The 20,464-nt window shown below is 37.5% G+C and overlaps 1 long non-coding RNA gene across 1 annotated transcript; it reads left to right on the top strand.

Moving 5' to 3' along the window:
- Positions 1–672: 672 nt before the first annotated feature.
- LOC131404058 (uncharacterized) lies at positions 673–17,761 on the top strand. Its single transcript, XR_009219718.1, has 3 exons — positions 673–890; positions 12,402–12,479; positions 16,903–17,761. It is a non-coding gene; the product is annotated as an uncharacterized LOC131404058 (long non-coding RNA).
- Positions 17,762–20,464: the final 2,703 nt, after the last annotated feature.

The following is a 20,464-nucleotide window of genomic DNA, read 5'->3' as shown; positions in this document are numbered from 1 at the left end:
ACCCCTATGTGGGCTACGTGTGTCCTTCTATTGTGGCCTGTTAGATCTCCCTATAGGCGCCCAGGGAGGCTGAGTTATGCTCCTGGCCAGCTGTTGTAATGCTCAGCTGCTTGTAGTTGTTGTGGGCCCTTCAGTCTCTTTATCAGGTGTGGGGAGCCCCAGCACAGTTGGTTGTAAGTTCTAATACCACATTTGTGTTGCAGTATTTCTTTTAAGTGAGTAGGCCCCCAGCGTGGCAGGTTGTTAGGCTCAGGGCCTTACAATTGCTGTAAGCCTCTAGCCTATTAGGTCTCTTGTCAGCTCTCTGAGGATTGCAGCTGGGTGGGGCTGGCCTCAGGCACAGGAGCACCCAATTGTTTCAGGCTTTGGAAGGTGGAACAAACCTCCTATGTGGGTCTTTGAGAAGCACAAGTCTTCTGCAGCTGACAAGCCCTGTTGCCCACAGGTCCACACACACAGTCAACACAGTCCTGCCCTGTGTGAGCGCTCCGACCCCCAAGCGGACCCAGTCTCTCCACGGCGGGAGCCCCACACACTCTGCCACCGCCCCACACTCTCCACCCGCTCCTTGTGCACACCCTGCCCCACTCAAGTCGGCTCAGTTGCCAGGCTGCAGAGAATCCAGTCACCAATCTATGCAGGCCCACATGTTGCCAGAGGGCTTGTTGTTGGGTGGGGCCAGTCTCTAGGGTGGGCTGCCTGCCCTGGCTGAGCTGGATTAAATTGGTTCTCTAGCGGGTGGAGCAGACCCTGGGCTAGCAGGCCTCAGGGGGAACTCCAATGGCGTCTGTGTTAGCACGCTCACACCAGGCCACAACAATGGCCGCCGCCAATGTCCCAGTCCCTGGAGAGGTCTCACCCCTCACCGAGATGCACTCAGGGCCTGTTAGGTGAGTCTCTTTTCACCCCAGCACTGTGCACCTTTCTTTCTGGTGATTTTAGGATGCTTTCTGGAATGGGTGAGTTTGTGCGTGGGCCCTTTAAGATCCAGTTTTAGTTTCTTTGTGAACCGGGTTTTCTGGGGGTGCTCCCCAGTGTTTTAGTAGCAGGCACAGTCAGATATTCTGCCGCTGGTGTCGACTGTGCTGGGTCCACAATATGCCCACAGCGGGGGCGCTCCCCGGCTCAGGACCCCACGCCTCCAGGGAGGCTGCGCACCTGTGAGCTGCTCCCGGCGGCCGTGAAGCTGGCGGCTTGTGAAGGCGGTGTTTTTCCTCTCCGGAAGGGGGTCTCTGCCTCTTCTACCCCAGTTAGGATTGTCCGTTGTTGCAGGAGTTCCTCTTATCCAGTTTTCAGTTCTGTCTCAGGGGTAATTTTTCCACGAGTAGTTGTAAATTGGCTGTGTCCGCGGGAGGAGGGGAGTTCAGAGTCTGCCTACGCTGTCATCTTGACTCCGCCTCTTTAATAGCACCTTTAAAAGGAAAGTTAACTACAATGCTATTTTATTTTGCTTCATTTCTAGCATTGACATTTGATGGCACTGCACATACTTGCTACCTGTATTTTCATGCAGAGCAGTGCTATAACTAAAAGTAGACTTTTAATGGTAGTGTTTCCGGTATCAATTGGGAAATGCTCGTGTAATTAGGTTTACTAGAGTGTGATAGGAGTAGAGACATTTCTGTAGTAATCAAAGGTGCAGTATCAGGAAATTAGGCAAATCTGTATTTCCACAGGAAAACGGAACGGAATCCTTTGAGTCCGTGGTACATTATTATAAAAAGCTTGAAGGCAAAGTTCCTTTATGTTAGACCCTTTTCTACATCAAAACGCAAGTTGTTGTCATTTGCAATGCTGTATGGGTTTCAAACTATACTGCAAAGATCAATACATTCTTTTAATACCATCGTTATTAGCTCATGTACTCTTGGCATCTTCTGTTTAAAGTTCTCCAGTAGTCTTAGCTGTTCAATTAGTCAGTGCCATACTCTAATGTTCACATGGTGCTGTATATATGCAGGATAATTAGATCAGCTTTCTGTGGTTGATTTTAGTCTTTTCAAAGGAGTTGAGAATGCAATAAATTTGCTCCATGCTGTTCTTTGTGGGGAAAATGACTTGTATTTGATCATAGTTTACTCTGATGGTATTTGGAGAAAATTGGCAAAGTTTTGACTTTTTTTTTTTTTTTTTCTATCAATGGGCTTCTGTTTCTGGCACTTTGCTTTTAAAAAGCGCCATGCCTGCTGCTGTACATAATAAATTCATCACACCATGATCCAGCGCCAAGTCAACTTGGGAAAAAATAGCCTGGGCTCTGTGTCTGGGCTATGCATTCTGGAAATTATGGACTTCTGAATCTTAAACCTGAAGTCTCATTATAGGAATCGTGAGAGCCATATGGCCTAAAAAGCCTAAGGAAAGTGGATAGAGAAGTACATCTGGCCCTTTTGGCATCTACCGCCACATTCTGGTTTGAGTCACCGTAGAAACGTGAGTAAATCCTCTGGAGTGAGACAGTGATTTGGTGTTTCAAGCTAGGTTAATAGGCTGTCATTTTAGTTTTGGATGATGTTTGCTATTAGAAAGTGGAATTGATTCTGTATAGTTCAAGCTTCAAATAGTGGGTGCCTAGTAGATATCAGAAACTGTACGTAGGTGCTCTGGAATGTAATTCCCTACCCTGTAGAAATTTGTAGTGTAGTGGGCAAAGCAGATATATAAATGAATAAGTGCCACATCATGTGGTAAATGCTGTCTGTGACATAGACAGCGAGTGTGAGCTGGAAGCAGTGTGTGTTTGAGTATCAAAGGAGCACCTACGGTAGGCTCTGTGCTACTTTTATGGCAGGAATGAGGCCTGGAGCTCTGTACTGCTAACCAGAACACCGCCCCTCAGCGGGCTTGCAGGGGCTCTCAATCTCATCAAGGGCATCCAGGGTCTCTTCCTAAGGATCGTTTATCAAGGAAATGGAAGCGCCTACTCCCGATATTACCTACCTGTCCCTACTCACTCAAAACAAGTGTGCCTTTTTAAAGAAGTTATTGTTATGTGCCAGTATATATTTGATTTTACCTTGGCATCTTAATGGTTAAACAATTGATTTTTGAGGATGAATCACTAAGATTAATGCACAGAAAAAATTATGTCTAATATGCAAGATACATTGTGCATTATGTCACATTTTGTGTGTGCTCTTTGGTTTGTCTGTCAAACTCTCATTTAAACGCCAATGACACTTGCTCAGGTGTCACCGTTTTTGTTTTTGAAGCTTTCCCTACCCTTGCTTGAAATAAGAGATAAACAGACACAACTCTATTGTTACTATCTTGACATATATCACATTATATTCAGGCTTTATAGCATATTAGCTGTGTGATTATGGACAACTTCTCCTTCCTCAGTTTCCTTATTTGTAAAAGGGAAATAATGACCCCTACCTTGTAACTCTGCTCTGAGGGTTAATTGAACTTTGCATGTCAAGTGTTTGGCATAGTATCTGACACATAGTGATTTATGATCGTTGTTGTGTTTGGCTCTTCTACAAGACTGTGCATTTCTTGATGTCAGGAACGGCACCTTCCATATGGTAGTATCTCTACAAATCTTGGCTTAACTTAATTATGTCTCAGTCCTTCTAGATCTCAATATCTTTTAGATAAAAATGGTGGTAAAATGTTTTATTGCTTAAACTAATCTGTCAGAGGAAGAATCTCCCTTTAACTCATGGAAATTCCTTAACTTGGAAGATCCTTAAGGAGTGGTATTAAAGTAGGAGGTGCTACGATCCTTTTTCAGAGCAATGGAGGTCTTGTTCTCAACTACACATCCACTTATAATTCTGAAAGCAGAGGTATTACCGGAATGGATAGAAGGCATTGTGTAATGCCCTTTGCAGAGAAAATATCCAAAAAAAGTGTTTCATAAATTATGTAGCCTATACAAGGATAGAAAGGCAGCACAGAAAACAGTAGGCGTTATAGGCCACATTAAATGAGAAAAAGTTCAGTTTTGAGTAAGGAGTCAGTTTGAATCCCATCTCTAGCTGATCTGGGCAAGTCATTTACTTTATGGTTCAAGGTTACCATCAGTAAAATAAGGTTAATCCTTTCTGCTCTAGGGATTAGCAAGAAAATTAAACATATATATAAAAGTACATTACACATTGCTTTCTTGAAGTTGGAGATTGTGAACACTGCCAGAAAGTTTTCTCAGAAGCAGTTGTTCTCAACCATGGCTGCACATTAGAATCTCCTGGGGAGATTTAAAAACCCCAACGCCCTCCTGTGGCTTTGACTGGTGTTTAGTGCCATAAGTTTTCATGCCTAACTTTGGGGATATACATGAAAGGCTGTGTTCTGCTTATTCTACACAGGAACCAGGAGAACTGAATTCAGACTCTGGATCTGCCTGACTATGATGCACTGCTCTGTTTGCTTATATATACCCTCTTCCAGGCTTGGGTAAAGGCACTGTCCTCCTAGAATTCCCAATGCAAAACACCGCCAAAGTCCTCCCTCAGCATTTCCACAAAAACCTCTCAAACACTTAGGTTGGGACAATGGCCTGGCAATCTCCTTCCCTTTCTCTGTCTTCTTTATCTATCTTCAGTTATTCAGTTTCATGTGGATGATGAAATCACTCTTAAGTAAAATTCGATCATCAATTGGGTATGCACCTTAGCATACTAAAGGGGGAGGCAAAGCTATAGACTAAATATTCGTGTCCCCCCTAAAATTCCTTTGTTGAAACCTAGTCCCCTAATATGATGGTATTTGGGGATGGAGCCTTTGGAAAGTAATTAAGTCATGAGGGCAGATCCTTCATGAATGGGAGTAGTGCCTTTATAAAAGAGACCCCAGAGACGTCCCTTGCCTCTCCCACCATGTGATGACACAGTAAAAAGATGGCAGGTGGAGGTTTATGAACCAGGAAACAGGCTTTCATCAGACACGGAATCTGCTAGCATCTTGATCTTGGACTTTTTGGTCTCTGGAACTGTGAGAAATAAATTTCTGATATTTATAAGCCACGCAGTCTATACTATTTTGTTATAGCAGCCCAAACAGACTAAGACACAGAGTAATTTAGAAAATCCTTTCTTTTTCAACAAAGATTGGTTTTTAAGCCTATTGTTAAATCTTTTTTTTTTTTTTGTTTTTTTTTTTAATTTTTTTTATTTTTTGATTTTTTTTTAAATTTTTTGTTTATTGCAGTAACATTGGTTTATAACATTGTAAAAATTTCAGGTGTACATCATTGTACTTCTATTTCTGCATGGACTACATCGCGTTCACCACCAAAATACTAATTACGACCCATCACCACACACATGTACCGAATTATCCCTTTCACCCTCCTCCCTCCCCCCTTCCCCTCTGGTAACCACCAATCCAATCTCTGTCCCTATGTATTTGTTTATTGTTGTTATTATCTACTACTTAATGAAGGAAATCATACGGTATTTGACCTTCTCCCTCTGACTTATTTCACTTTGCATTATACCCTCAATGTCCATCCATGTTGTCACAAATGGCTGGATTTCGTCGTTTCTTATGGCTGAGTAGTATTCCATTGTGTATATATACCACAGCTTCTTTATCCATTCGTCCCTTGATGGGCACTTAGGTTGCTTCCAAGTCTTGGCTATCGTGAATAAGCCTGCAATGAACACAGGGGTGCATGTACCTTTACAAATTGGTGTTTTCAAGTTCTTTGGATAAATACCCAACAGTGGAATAGCTGGATCATATGGTAGTTCTATCGTTGATTTTTTGAGGAATCTCCATACTGTTTTCCGTAGTGGCTGCACCAGTTTGCACTCCCACCAGCAGTGTATGAGAGTTCCCTTCTCTCCACATCCTCTCCAACACATGTTGTTTCCTGTCTTGTTAATTATAGTCATTCTGACAGGCGTGAGGTGATATCTCATTGTAGTTTTGATTTGCATTTCCCTGATAGTTAGTGATTTTGAACATCTTTTCATGTGTCTGTTGGCCATCTGTATATCTTCTTTGGAGAAATGTCTGTTCAGGTCTTTTGCCCATTTTTTAATTGGGTTGGTAGTTTTGTTGTTGTTGAGATGCGTGAGTTCTTTATATATTTTGGAGATTAAGCCCTTATCAGATGTATGGTTTGCAAATATCTTCTCCCAATTGTTAGGTTGTCTTTTCGTTTTGTTGATGGTTTCCTTTGCTGTGCAGAAGCTTTTTAGTTTGATGTAGTCCCATTTGTTTATTTTTTCTATTGTTTCTCTTGCCCGGTCAGATGTGGTGTTTGAAAAGATGTTGCTAAGACCGATGTCGAAGAGCGTACTGCCTATGTTTTCTTCTAGGAGTTTAATAGTTTCAGGACTTACATTCAAGTCTTTCATCCATTTGGAGTTAATTTTTGTGTATGGTGTAAGGTAAGGATCTACTTTCATATTGTTAAATCTTATTTTGGAGTCAGATAACAAGCCTCAACTCTCTCTTTTACATTTCTACTTTGACAACCAGCCATTGTTCCATGTGTTTTAAAATACTGGTGCTGGGCTGGGCAACAGAGCTCCCATTTCCACATGGATATTCCCACATCCGAGATAGGAGAAGACAGACTACTTCCTAGCTATTTCTTTTTTCCTTTGCCACAATGTGAAAAATGACATTCAAAAACTTATGAGAGGGAAATATACACCTATTCTAGCCCAATTAAGAATACTCTTTCTTGTTATTATTGTTCTCCTTTTGTCTTTATTTTACAACCTCATTTTAAACCAAAATATTTTTGATAGAAAATGTATTTTAAATGATACGTTCTAGAAGTTTTATTCCTAGTCCTTTATTACTAGTATAGTGCCTGAATATTATACTAATAGCAGTATTACTAGTATAGTGCCAGTGTCTATTCACTGTGAAAGACTTTTGTAATGCTGGTACCTAAGGAAGAGAACATCCAAGCTCTATCTTTCTTTACAATGTGAGTGGTACTTTACAGGTCACTGTGTATGCTGAAGATGGTCTGTGATCTGTAATATAATCATTATCTGTCCTTAAAGTTAAAGAAACTTTATAGAAAAGTCTTTTTACTACATTTCTGTGTTGCTTGTAATTTGCAAATCCAAAACATTAACAACTTTATGGTAGATGATTCTCTTGAAGGTAAAATCAGTAGAAGTCATCATATAGCTGGACATTTTCTCTAATTTCCATCCTAGTCTTAGCACAGAAGGACTTGGATATAGGAGGGGAAATTCCGGCTCTCCTGACAGCCCCTTTATCAGACCTCTGGGTCATATTCCACTTGGTCATTGTGGTGAAGCCTCTCTGTGCTCAGTGATAGCTGTGTTCTCTTCTTCCTGGATTTGTAACTGGGCTCTATCTTCCTATCTGCTTGTAGCGGATGTGGCCGCATAACTGAGGCGTGGCCAATTAGATAGGAAACATTTCCAGGCACGAATCATAATGCATCACTCCTATCTTTTTTCCTGTGTTGATGGAATGGAGAGGATTCTGAGGACCAGAAGGGAGCAAACCACAGAGTGGAAGGAGACTTTAGGAGAAATATTCCTTTGCTTCAATTTCCTAGCCAAGGGAATTGGGTGGGAAGGGGGAAAAGAACTGTGAAAATATTCTTCCTGGATATCGGAAATTCACAAACTTTTTGGCATATTGACTCCACTATTACATGACCCTATGATGGCAGAGAGATATTGCCTGTTTTTTCATTTATGTTCTTCCTCAAGTTTCCTAGAATTCATCTCTAGATACTGATTATGTTTCCTTTTTTAGTTTTTTAATAGATTTAGAAAGAGGAATCAGTTGATTTGGTAAAGTTTTAAGAGTCTCCACATCACAAATCATTTAGTCATTTTTTTTTATTCCCACTTTAAAGTTCTTAGGAGTGTTTGTGCTTGTCATTGTCGCTGCCCTTATCAGGTGTTTCAAATCGCATTCTCCTTTCTCCCTTCCATATATGAAGGATAATTTTCTTTCATTTGGTTATTAAAGCTCGTGTAAAAATTCTGTATAAAATATCCCAATTGTATTGTAAAAAGTGTGTTTAAACAATGCAAGACATATATATTAAAAGTGTATTATAGTATAAATTTTAAAAGTTTATTAATAAAGTGAAAATATAGCCACCATCTAGCCCTTTTCCACTCTTATTCTTCCAGAGTAGCTACTGCTAATGTTGGGCATTTATTCCTCCCAACTGTTTTCTGTTCACAGACACACAAGTGCTAAATTTTAAGAGAGGAGGTTTAAATTCCCACCATATAAAATGCAATTTAAAAAGCCTACAACTATAATATTAGCCAAATGTTGTTTTAAATGAGCCCTAATTTTCTTGATATTCTTGAAATTAAAATATTAATTATAAATTTGCAAAAAAAGTTAATTTTTTGAGCAGAGGTTATGAAAACTTTACATGCCTCCATGTATAATTTCTAATGGCCCAAGGTGATTCAGAGGAATGGACGGAACCTGGATTAGATTCAAAGATTCAACCTTGTCATGATACTGAAAAAAAAAATGATGCCTAACTGTAAAGTTAGATTGCTACTATTTCAATTAGTGAAATATTTTTTTAACTCTAATGTGATATTTTCTTTGTTTTTGGGGTTTTTTTTTGCTTCTCTTCTCAATTATTATTAAATCAACAACGCTTCTTGAAATTCGTCCCTTCAGGAAGTTGAGAAATATTATGCATGTAAAATTTAAAGTTATTTTTAATTGAATTACATTATTACAGAATACAATCTACTCTGCATATTATCAATTTTGTGTCTTGCTTCTTTAAACTCAGAATATCATGGTCATCCTTTTCTCTCAGGCACATCTTTCTTAACATATTTTTTCTTTTTATTTTGAAGTTTTTCTTTTTTTCTTTTTCTTGGTGAGGAAAATTAACCCTGAGCTAACATCCGTTGTCAATCCTCCTCTTTTTTGCTGAGGAAGATTGGCTCTGGCTAACATCTATGCCCATCTTCCTCTACTTTATATGTGGAACACCTCCCACAGCATGGCTTGATAAGCGGTACAATCCGAATCTGCGAACCCCAGGCCTCCAAAGCGAAGCGCACGCCACTGGGCTGGCCCCTCTTCACACATTTTTAATTGCAGACATTTCCTTTTCCTTTTCTTTCTTTATTTTTTTTTTTTTGCTATTACTAATAATGTTTCTGGGAACATTTTTGTAGAGATATACTTGTGAATATGTGTGTGTACATCAGCTGGATACATTTTAAAGGTAGAATTATTAGACAAAATTGACCTCAAAAGCCATTGTGCAATCTTATACTCCACCACCTTGTGTGATTCAATGACTACTCTGGTAGTTATTTCATTGGCTGCTCATTGAGCTCTATGTTGAAGGCAGATATAGGTGTTAGCCACACTGAAATCTTGAGACCAACACCACCCTTCAGCAATTGACTAAATGTTTCTGTCCTCCCAGATTCATATTTTTAAGCCCTAATCCCCAGTGTGATGATATTTGGAAATGGAGCCTTTGAGAAATAATTAGGGTTGGTTGAGATCAAGAGGGTGCAACCCCCACAGTGAGATTAGTGCCCTCAGAAGAACAAGAAGACACCAGACACCCCTCTAGCTCTACTATGTGAGAATATAGCAAGAAGACAGCCATCTGCAAACCAGGCAGAGGGTTCTCACCAGACGTCAAACCTGCCAGCATCTTGGTCTTGGACTTCCCACCCTCCAGAACTGTGAGAAATAAATGTTGTTTAAGCCATCCAGTCTATGGTGTTTGGTTATAGCAGTCTGAACTGACTATGACGCATTCCATTGTTCTTTAGTTTTGTTTTTTTTTTTCATTGAACCCACTATATCCCATTCCCTCTTTCAGTTCCATTTACCTGCAATTTGGGGTTATTTCAGCATCTTCCTGGGGAACTCAGTTCTTGGTGCAATGTCTTTTTATCTATATTATATCAAGTGTTTATCATCTCGCTGGGGATTTCTCACTATTTTATATGTAACAAACCACCCCAAAACTGGGTGGCTTAAAACAACCATTTATTATTTATTTCAGCTCTAGAGTCAGGAGGACACAGTTCTCATGATCTACAGCAGGCGTGGCTGATCTTGGCTGGACTGACTCAGGTGTCTGGAGTCAGCTGCTCCATCAGTTGGGGGCTGGCTGGCCTAACACAGCTCAATTGAGACCTTCTCTGCCCGTGTCCTCTCTCTTTTGAAGCTTGTCCTAACAAGCTTAAAACAAAAATAAAAAATGAAACCACTTTCTTGTGCCCCTCAACCCCGATTCTCTCAGATTCTCTCATTCTTTCCACATTGTCCTAATCTGTTTGTATCTCAATTTTTGTTAAGTGCCATAGTCAGTGGTTCGCTACAATTACACACATGTTGTTCACCACTGAGTCAAGGTGTGTGCTCTGATTATATTTTGTTTTAGCATAAAATTTTGTTTTTCAAGGTTTAATAACTGCTTCTCTTTTTTTTTTAATTTGCTTAGATTTCGTAGAACATCTGATCAATACTTCCCATACTCATTCACAGTTCCAAGAAATATCTCCCAATGTATAGTCAAAATAGTTACATAATTTATCAGTTCACTTTTTTCCCATGGAGACATTCCTCCTGGAGTCTTTGGCCTATTGCTCTCATGAGAAAAGTGTTTTCTTTGGCCGTACTGTTTTCTGAGACTTCCCTCTGCTATAGTGCTAGGAATTCTCATCTCTCATCTGTGGATTTTTCTATTAAATTGATCCCATTTCTTCTTTCCTGGTTTTCTTCCTCATCTTCTAGTTGATGATGAAGTTTCCTGATAAAGGTTACATGGAAAATACATTTTTAAACCTTAATGGTCTAAAATTATCTTTATTCTAAACTCTCATTTCATTGATCTTCTGCATAGTTATATAATGCTATTTTGAAAGTAAATTTTCTAGTTTTCAACATTTCTGTTGGGAATTTGGAAGTCATTGTGATTCTCTATCCTTTACACATAACTTTTTTTTTCCTCTTAGAAAGTTATAGATTCTTCTCTTTTCTTTGGTGTTGTGAAATTCATGATAGTTTGCCTTCTTTTAGGTCTTTTAAAATTTATTGTTTTGGGCATTGATGGGCCCTTTCAATGTGGAGTCTCATATCTTAACATTCTAGGAAATATTCTTGTATTGTTTCTTGGAAATTTCCTCTCCATTGTATTTCATGATATCTCATACTGAAGCTCATATTAGTCAGATGTTGAATCTCCTGGATTGACCTTTTCTCTGTTTTTTTTTCCTCTCCGTTGTCCATCTTTTTGTTTTCTGTTGTATTCAGTTTTCTAGTTATATTTTCAGTCAAAAATTGGCTATTATGTTTTTAATTTTCAAAAGCTTTCTTTTCTGGTTCTTCTTTATAGCATTCTCTTGTTATGGATATATTATCTTCAATATATGAGAATAAATAATTTAATAACGTTTTACATTTTTTGTTTCCTTTGAGTCCTTTTGTCATATTTTGGCCTCTTTCTTTTATGTTGCCTAGACTTCTTCAAACATAAACATAAGATACGTTGTAACCTTTGGTTTCATTCTTTCACACTTAAGAATGACACAGTAAAATGCTCATTGGAATCTCTGTATATGGTGAGGGTGGTGGCTCGGTAGAAGTCACTATATCTAAGATAGCGACTTGGATTTTGAATAGAAATCCTTAAATGTGTACAGTCATGCGTCGCTTAACAATGAGGATACATTCTGAGAAATGCATCATTAGGCAATTTCATCATTGTGCAAACATCATAGAGTGTACTTACACAAATCTAGGTGGTATAGCCTACCGCACACCTAGGTTGTATGGTACTAATCTTATGTTACCACCTTCGTATATGTGGTCCATCATTGACTGATATATATTATATATATTAACACATACACATACACATTTAAGGATGTATATATATAATGTCTTTGCTCTGGGAATTCAGTCTTTCTAGAGAAAAACCCTAACATTCTACCTGAGGGTTATATACCAATAGTCTACCTGGAGATTATAGAAGACCTGGTGGATAGCATACTGCAGATGGTGGGAAGGGGAGCTGATGCTTTAGAGGCTGGAGTCTAGAGAGTCCCTGGTTTAATGTCTCTGGTATGTTTTAGGGTTGAGTAGTCTCCTAATTTCTAGAGGATAAGGTGGAGACCAAGGGGTTTAATTTTCCTAAAACAAATTTCCAAATTTTCTTCCTGTTTCCTATCCTCATCTTATCCCCCTTTCTGTGATCCTGTTTCTTCCAATTCCCAAAGCCTTTCATGATCTTGATGCTTCTTGTTGAAGCCAATCCTTTCCACACCACCTGCACTGCAAGGCCAATTCTACATAGGCTTGACTTTCCTTTCTTTTGTTAGCTATGAAATAATCCTCTTTTTCAGCCTTTATATATAGTTTTTCAGATTTATAAATGCATCTTTTTAAAATTAAAATAGAGTTTTTGCTTCTGTTTGTCTTTCTCTTAGGTGGAGAAAGTGAAGAGAATCATCTTCATTATCTTGACATCAAAAGTGGGCAGCAAGTTCTTAATACCACTGGAAAAAGTAAGTCCTTGCCCCATCTTTTTACTGCACCTGTTTTCAATGTTGTTTGAGGTCAGATCAAGGCTTTCCTTGAGAGAGTAGATAAATTTAAACTCTCCAATCTCTTTGCGCCCATTATCATCTTTCCATATAATGGTGAGAAACTGTGTCCAAAACAAGCTGGCTGAAACCAATTATCTCACAGTTCTATGTTATAGCTTGCATTGTTTTTCAGTCTCTGACTATTTTAGAAGAGAAAATGAAGGAATCCTTTATTGCATGTCACAGTTAGTGTAAGTTTAGGCTGCTATAACAAAGAGCTCTCCAGATAATAAATATTTATTTCATTCCTATAATAGTCTCTGTAGAGTACCATTCAAAGTCACAGGTTCCTACTGTCTTATATCTTTGTGTTCTCAAAGGGCATTATTCTTATTTGATGGTTTAAGTTGGGTCACAGCACTGTCCATGGGTATGTAGCAGCTTATTGCAGGATGTTGTGGGCCAGACCTAGAAGTGCACACATCATTTCTGTTCATATTTCATTGTCTAGAACATAATCCCACAAGCCCATTAAGTTGCAAGGGAGGCTGTGAAATGTAGAGCCTAACTGGATAACCATGTCCCAGCTGTAACTTTCTTACTCCGGAAGGAAGAATATTCCAGTTATTATTGCTTCACAATAAATCACTCCAAACTTTGTGGCGTAAAACATCATTTTATTATGCTCACAGAATCTATATGTCTTTAAAGTAAAAAAGTTACAGCAGGAAAATTTGTCCTCTGTTCCACAATGTCTGGGACTTCAGCAGGGTAGACATAAATGTCTGGGGGTGACTTGAGATGGAGGCTGATGTTTGCTCTGGGTGAGGCTAGAGGATCTATTTCTAACATGGCTTTTTCAGTCGCTTGTCTGGTATCTGGGCTAGGATGACTCAGGCTGGGATCACAGGACACTGTCAACTGGAGTACCTGCGTGTGGCCTGTCCATATCACTTGGGCTTCTGACAGCATATCCGCTGGGTTCTGGGAGGGAGTATTCTGAGAGTGATTGTTCTAAGAGAACCAGGCAGAAGCTACATGGCCTTTCCTGACCTAGCGTTAGAAGCCATGTGGCATCACTTCTACCACATTCTGTTGGTTACAAGCCATTCCTGGGGACAGCACAGAGTCAGTGGGAAGGAATAAGACTCTACCACTTGTTTGAGATGTGGCAATGTCACATTGTAGAAGAGAATGTGGAATGGAATATATTGTGACCATCGTTAGAAAAAAAATTGCCGCGAGAGGGTAGATTTTTGGCAAATGACAAGTCAACTCAACCAGAATCTACATTGAAAGACAAGTGAGCAGAACATGTAACACAAAATCCATTGCAAGTAACCAACCAGCACACCAGAAGCTCAAACAAATTGATGCATATTATCCTTCTTCGTAACCGATATTCTGTTTGGAAAACTTACTCCTCAGTTTTCCAAAAATAACATGCACTTTCCAAGATTTTTTGACTCTGCTCATGCAATTTCTCAGTTTGAAATTATCATCCCTATATTATTTATTGAAATCTTTCAAAAGAGACTTAAATACTATCTCGTTAGAAAGTCATTGATGCTGATCTCTCCAGTTGCAATTAATCATTCCCTTTCTGATTGCTGCAGACAGTATTTCAACTTCAACTTAGCACTTACTCCATTCTACTTTTATTATGATCAGATATTTATAGGTGCAATTTCTCCACTAGTCTGTATGGTCCTCCAGAGATGCATACCTTATCTGTGTTCACTTTCGTTTCCTCACAAGGCTTTGATTACAGTGGACTGCTTTAGTAATCACTATATAATTAATTGAGATGCAAATGGTTCTCTGTTAAATAAACATATATATTTTATGCATTAATCCATTAGTGGTCTACCTCTAATTTATGTGTGAACTACTCTATGACTGGAGAAGGTTAGAAGTGGACAGAATGAAGCAAACTGAGGGAGATTTTGGAAAAGGGAGGGGATTCAGGTCCAGATATTTTAATATATTCTAAAGAGAGGAAATGTCTATTTTCCCTGTGGTCCAATCAATCCCAATATGAGTAAGAACAGTATTCTATAAAAGCTTCTTTATTAGTCCTATTCAGTCCTGGCTTCTTAGTGATTAGAAAGTTAATAGCTTCTTAGCTAGATCTGGAAATTCAGAAAGAATTAAATCTTCATCTTCATTAGGTTCTTATGCTCCCAGATGCTATAGTTTCCTGATAGTTTGCTTCTGGCTTTAGATACAATAATCCACATCAAAGGTCGAGGCCTCTGCTAACGTTCCTTCCCTCTGGAACCCCCACTGAGGTTTTACTTTGCTTTGTGACCCATAGCCCAAATGTTCACTCTTTGTTTCAGGTTGATTTAATATATCTTCCCCCATCGCTGTCTGTCAGACTCTGGCTACAACTGGCTACAGTGGAGCTGTAACAACTTCTGGTTAATGTCACCCTGGAGTCAGAATGAACCAAACTCCGATAGAAGCCACAAGCTTCTTTGTTAATTTTATCTCTGCCATTCTCTATCTGTGGTCCCCTGAAAATAGCTAATTATTGAATCTTTTCTTCCTGTATAAGCTAGGGATAACTGCATTGATTCATCTCTCAGGGGTGTTGAATGGTTTAACTAGGCCAATAAAGGGTATAAAAAATGTAATTCGATGCTATATTCGGTGTCATTAGCAACATATTACTAATTCCGTGAGTCATCGCATTCCTCCACACATCTTAGATATTCTTTGTCTTGATAATGATATATTTTTTTTTACACCCACCTTAGGTTCAATTTTAGAATCTTCATGCCTGTTCACTACTCCAGAGCAAATAGTAATCATATGTCGTGTTTCCTTTTCTTTAGTTTATAACGACATGCATGATTCCCTTAAAATAAAATGTTTTAACAATTATTCATCCCAGCTATGCTGTAAAATATAGTTTTTCAACCAGACTTTTGACAAAAATGAATGGCTGAGTTTAGGGAAAAAAAAACCTATAAAATTTATGCTTATAATTTTTTTTAAACAAGAAGAGACATTATATTTCTCTGGCGAGGTATAAATTAAACATCCAAAAGTTAGTTAAATATTGAAAATATATTCTGGGTTTTGATAAACTCTTAAATAGATACTATTATCTTCTATGTATTAAAAATTGACTTTTCCTATGGTAAATTCTGTACTTGACTGCTTTTCTTAAATTTCTGTCCTTTTCACTTCCCTGTAATTTGACTTGGGACCGGAAAAAACATGATCATGTTTTACAGACTCTGAGAATCACATTTGAAGTTGGAATGCATCTTACAACCTCTGTTATTTTACAACTGCTGTTAACCAGACAACAGCTGTGACATGGTGTGTTAACTTGATCATATTTGTTCATACACTCATTACATAAGTTGAGTTTGTACATTTTTAACAACAACTTGTTGGAGTTTAGTTGACATTTCAAATAACTTTGAGAAGTTTACGCTATGACTCAGTATTTTTAACATAAAGTTATTTCATGTACTGAAAGCTCCAGGAAGAGTGCAATGTGACATTAATTTGATATGATCAAAAAAAATACGTGACTTTAGAGAAATAAACACAATTCTAGATGTTCTTGTAAAGCAACACACAAATGCTTTACAATACTCAAGAAAGAAGAATCTTTTTTGTCCCAAGGCACCTCCTTTTATTTTTTCTTTTCTTTTTTTATTGAGTTATAATTGACATATAACATTGTATTACTTTTAGTTGTACAGCATAATGATTTGATAGATGTAAGTATTGCCATATGATTACCACAAGTTTAGTCAGCATTCATCACCACACATAGTTACAATTTTTTTTTCTTGTGATGAGAGCTTTTAAGATCTACTCTCTTAACAAATTTTAAATATACAATACAATATTGTTAACTATAGTACCATGCTGTGCATTACAGCTACAGGACTTATTTATCTTATAACTGGAAGTTTGTATCTTTTGACCCCCTTCATCCATTTTGCCTACTCCCCAACCCCTGCCTTTGGCAATCACCAATCTATTCTCTGTATCTATAAGTGCACTTTTGTTGTTGTTGTTGTTTGGTTTTGTTTTAGATTCCACATGTAAATGAGATCATACAGTATTTGTCTTTCTCTGTCTGACTAGTTTCACTTAGCATAATACCCTCAAGGTCTATCCATGTTATCACAAATGGCAGGATATCCTTTTTTATGGCTGAATAGTATTGCACTGTGTGTGTGTGTGTGTATATGTATGTATGTGTGTGTGCATATATATATACATATGTGTATATATAAAATCACATTTTCTTTAGCCATTAATGGAAACTTAGGTTGTTTCACTGTCTTGGCTATTGTAACTAATGCAGTAATGCTGCCATGAACATGGAGTTACAGATATCTTTTCAAGATAACGATTTTGTTTCTTACAGATAAATACCCAGAAGTTGAATTCCTGGATCATATGGTAATTCTGTTTTTTAATTTTTTGAGGAGCCTCCATACTGTTTCCCATAGCGGCTGCACCAATTTATATTCCCACCAACTATGCACAAGGGTTCTCTTGTCGCCACATCCTCACCAACACTTGTAATTTCCTGTCTTTTTGATAATAGGTGTGAGATGATATCTCACTGTGATTTTGATTTTCATTTCCCTAATGATTAATGATGTTGAACATCTTTTTATGTACCTGTTGGCCATTTGTATGTCTTTCTTGGAAAAATCTCTATTCAGTGCCTCTGCCCATTTTTTAATCAGATTTCTTTTCCTATTAAGTTTATATATTTTGGATTTTAACCCTTTATCATATATATGATTTGAAAATATTTTCTCCCATTCCATAGGTTGCCTTTTCATTTTGTTGATGGTTTTCTTTGCTGTGCAGAAGCTTTTTAGTTAGCTTTTTAGTTTTATTTGATTTGTAAATAGATGAGGCTGTGTTACATTTTGTTAGTGACATACATACAAAATGATTGTTTACCATATATTAAGCAAAGCAATTGAAGGCAGGAGAAATTGACAAGCCCATGGAACAGATGAATTTCAAAGCAGCAAGAGGGTGGTATGATCCATTCATGCACTGTACAGGATTATGTTGATATGGCATCATATATCACTGTGTCAGAAACTTCCTGCTGACTTTAAATAGAGGCTGCTTAACCTCTAGTCACATGCAATTCAGTGAGAAAGAATAATGAAATATTGTGTCATAGTTAAGTGTTTTTCTTTCTTAGAGGTACATGAAATAATGATATATCTTACATTAGATGGCATCTAGATTTAATGAATTATGGTAATAAAATTATACTGTTAAATATAGAAAAAAGAGATTAAAGCAAGATGTTTATAAAGCTATTTTTAAGCTACCATTTTTATTATTTTTTCCAATATCCAATATTATAAGCCACCAGTATTTTGTGATATTAGTCGAGGCATTGTGCTGATCTGTTTTATTCATTATCTCTTTTTTATTTGTACCTGTTCTGTAAGGCAAATAGTACTATCCACATTTTAGAGATTAAAAATTTAAGGCTTGGAGAAGGCCTATAGTTTGGAAGTAGCAGAGCCAGAGTGGAAACCTAAAACGTGTGCTGTTGTTATATTATCTCTCCATCCATTCATTGATGGTTTCAAGAAGTATTCCTTGTTCCCTTCTACCCAGAAACCTACCACTAGTAGGTATAATTAGAGCAAGCTAGCTTTCAAACTTGCCCGCATGTGTTGCTTTAGATCTTAATCATTAGAGTCTAATTAGACTACTATGCTGGTCAGCTCCTCGTTTGCTCTCAGAGCCGTGCTCCACTCTTCTGCTGCTTTCCTTTAGATTACAAAACCTGACATTTACCAGTCTCATTTCCCTTTTGTTTCCAGGGAAGCAGTGGCAGAAGACTAGGGGGTGTGATGAGGGGAGAAACCAGATACTGATTTCCCCCGCTCTCTGCTTATTTAGGCAGCAGCCCTGTCTCCTGCATGCCTCTAACACTGGCTAGACAGCCTGGCTCTGGGCTCTCATAATACCATCTCTTTCCATTGTTTTTGGCCCCTAAGACTGGTAGCTATTTCCTGATATTGCTAATCTGTGTGTTGTCTTGCTGTCTTTGATCTGCTTCTCAGTTTTTCTAACACTTGTGTAACCAATTTCTTGTATTAGATTCTCCACTTGAAAGACCTTGAGTTATTTTCCTGGATGGACTCTGACTGTCACAACAATGAAGTAAACCTATCAATTGACTTAATAAATTTACTTAAGAACTCTCTTTAAAAGACAGCATGTCCTCTTATTACTGGATCTACTTGGTCTGGATTACTATTAGACATATACTCAAAGACAAAAAGAGGGCAGCTTTAGCTTCCTGTAACTGTCATGATCTTGCTCAGTCATGGGGTTCTTAGCACTTTTCTTTCTTCCTTCCTTTCTTTTTTTCTCTCTCTATTTACATAAAGAAAAGTACCCATCTATATATATAGATATATAATGAATAAATATATGAATATTCATGTTTTTTGGATTTCTTATTTCAGTTGTATGAGTTGTGTTTTTTAAGGAATGTGTCCATTTTATTCACATATTTTATTATTATTATTCACAAGTATAAAACTGTGTATAATATCCTATTCTCTTTTTAAATCTCTAGGGTCTATAGTGATATACTTTTTAATTATTAAATTAGTAACTTGTTTCTTCTCTCTTCTCTTGATTAGCCTTTCTGAGCATCTGTGATTTATTTTCCTTTGGTCAACCAACTTTTGACTGATCTATTTTATAATTTATTTATTTTATTAATTTCTAATGTTTTTCTTTTTATTTCCTTTATTCTATTTTATTTGGCTTCAATTTACTGTTTTTTTCTAGATTCTTAAGATGGCTACTTAGATAACTGATTTTAAGCTTTCTTTTCAAATATGTGTATTTTAGGCTATAAATATTCTTATAAACAAAGCTTACCTCAAACTTTTGTATATCATATTTTATTATTATATTTTAATCAAAATATTTTTAGGTTTCCTTATGACTTCTTTGACTCATATTATGTAGAATTGTATTGTGTAATTTGAAAGTAGTTAAGGACTTTCTAGTTACCTTTTTGTTATGGACTTGTGGTTTAGCACCACATAATCAGAGAATCTTTTGAACTTTATTAAGGCTTTCTTAATTACCTTGCATATGGTAAATTTTGTTAATCTTTCACATATACTTGAAATAATATACATTCTTTCATTTTCAGTGTGTTTTTCTTTATATGTCAATTGGAGCAAGTTTTATAGTTGCTTTTTCAGATTTTCTCTATGCTCCTAATCTTTTCATCTGCTTATGAGAGAGGTATACGCGAGTCTCCTATTATGTTTACAGATTGTCTATTTCTCATTTTTATTCCAATAATTTTTATTTAATTTTTGTGTCATAGGTATGTTTTTTGACATATACTGATTTAGACTTGTTGAGTCCTCCTCTTTTAGTGCTACTTCCCATATCTGTTCTCCATATTTAATGTATTATAATCCTAATCTGATCAAGGCGCCTCTTTGTATACCTTCTTTTCATTATTAAAATATTATTGCACACTACCCCGAGGGCCTCAAGAGCTTGCATGCTGTTTCCTCTGCTGACCACTACAGTTTTACATTGCATCAATTTCCGTTTTGTTTCTGCAACTGGTCATATGACTTTCCTTTTGCCCTGCACAGTCACCAGTTGCTACTGCTCTCACGGCCCAAGGTCGGATCTACTGTTTTCTCTTACTAGCAGCTCTCCTTTGACCCACCTGCCTCCTTCATGTGGGTACCTCCTTCTCATCCTTTTTAAAATTTCAGAAGCTAAGAAAAGCCCCACTTGCCTGCCTCCTGCAGGTCTTGAACTAGGTCAGGTATCCCTTTTTTGAAATCTCACAGCTCTCTGTAGCTTTCCTATCGAAGTTGTAACTCTATAAGTGTATTTGACTGTAACTTTTTAAGTGTTTTTGATTGTAGGTCCAGGAAAATAAGTGTTTTCTG

This window comes from Diceros bicornis, chromosome 4 (genome assembly GCF_020826845.1).
Source record: "Diceros bicornis minor isolate mBicDic1 chromosome 4, mDicBic1.mat.cur, whole genome shotgun sequence".
Taxonomy (NCBI): Eukaryota; Metazoa; Chordata; class Mammalia; order Perissodactyla; family Rhinocerotidae; genus Diceros; species Diceros bicornis.
This window is presented reverse-complemented; position numbering and strand designations above follow the sequence as displayed.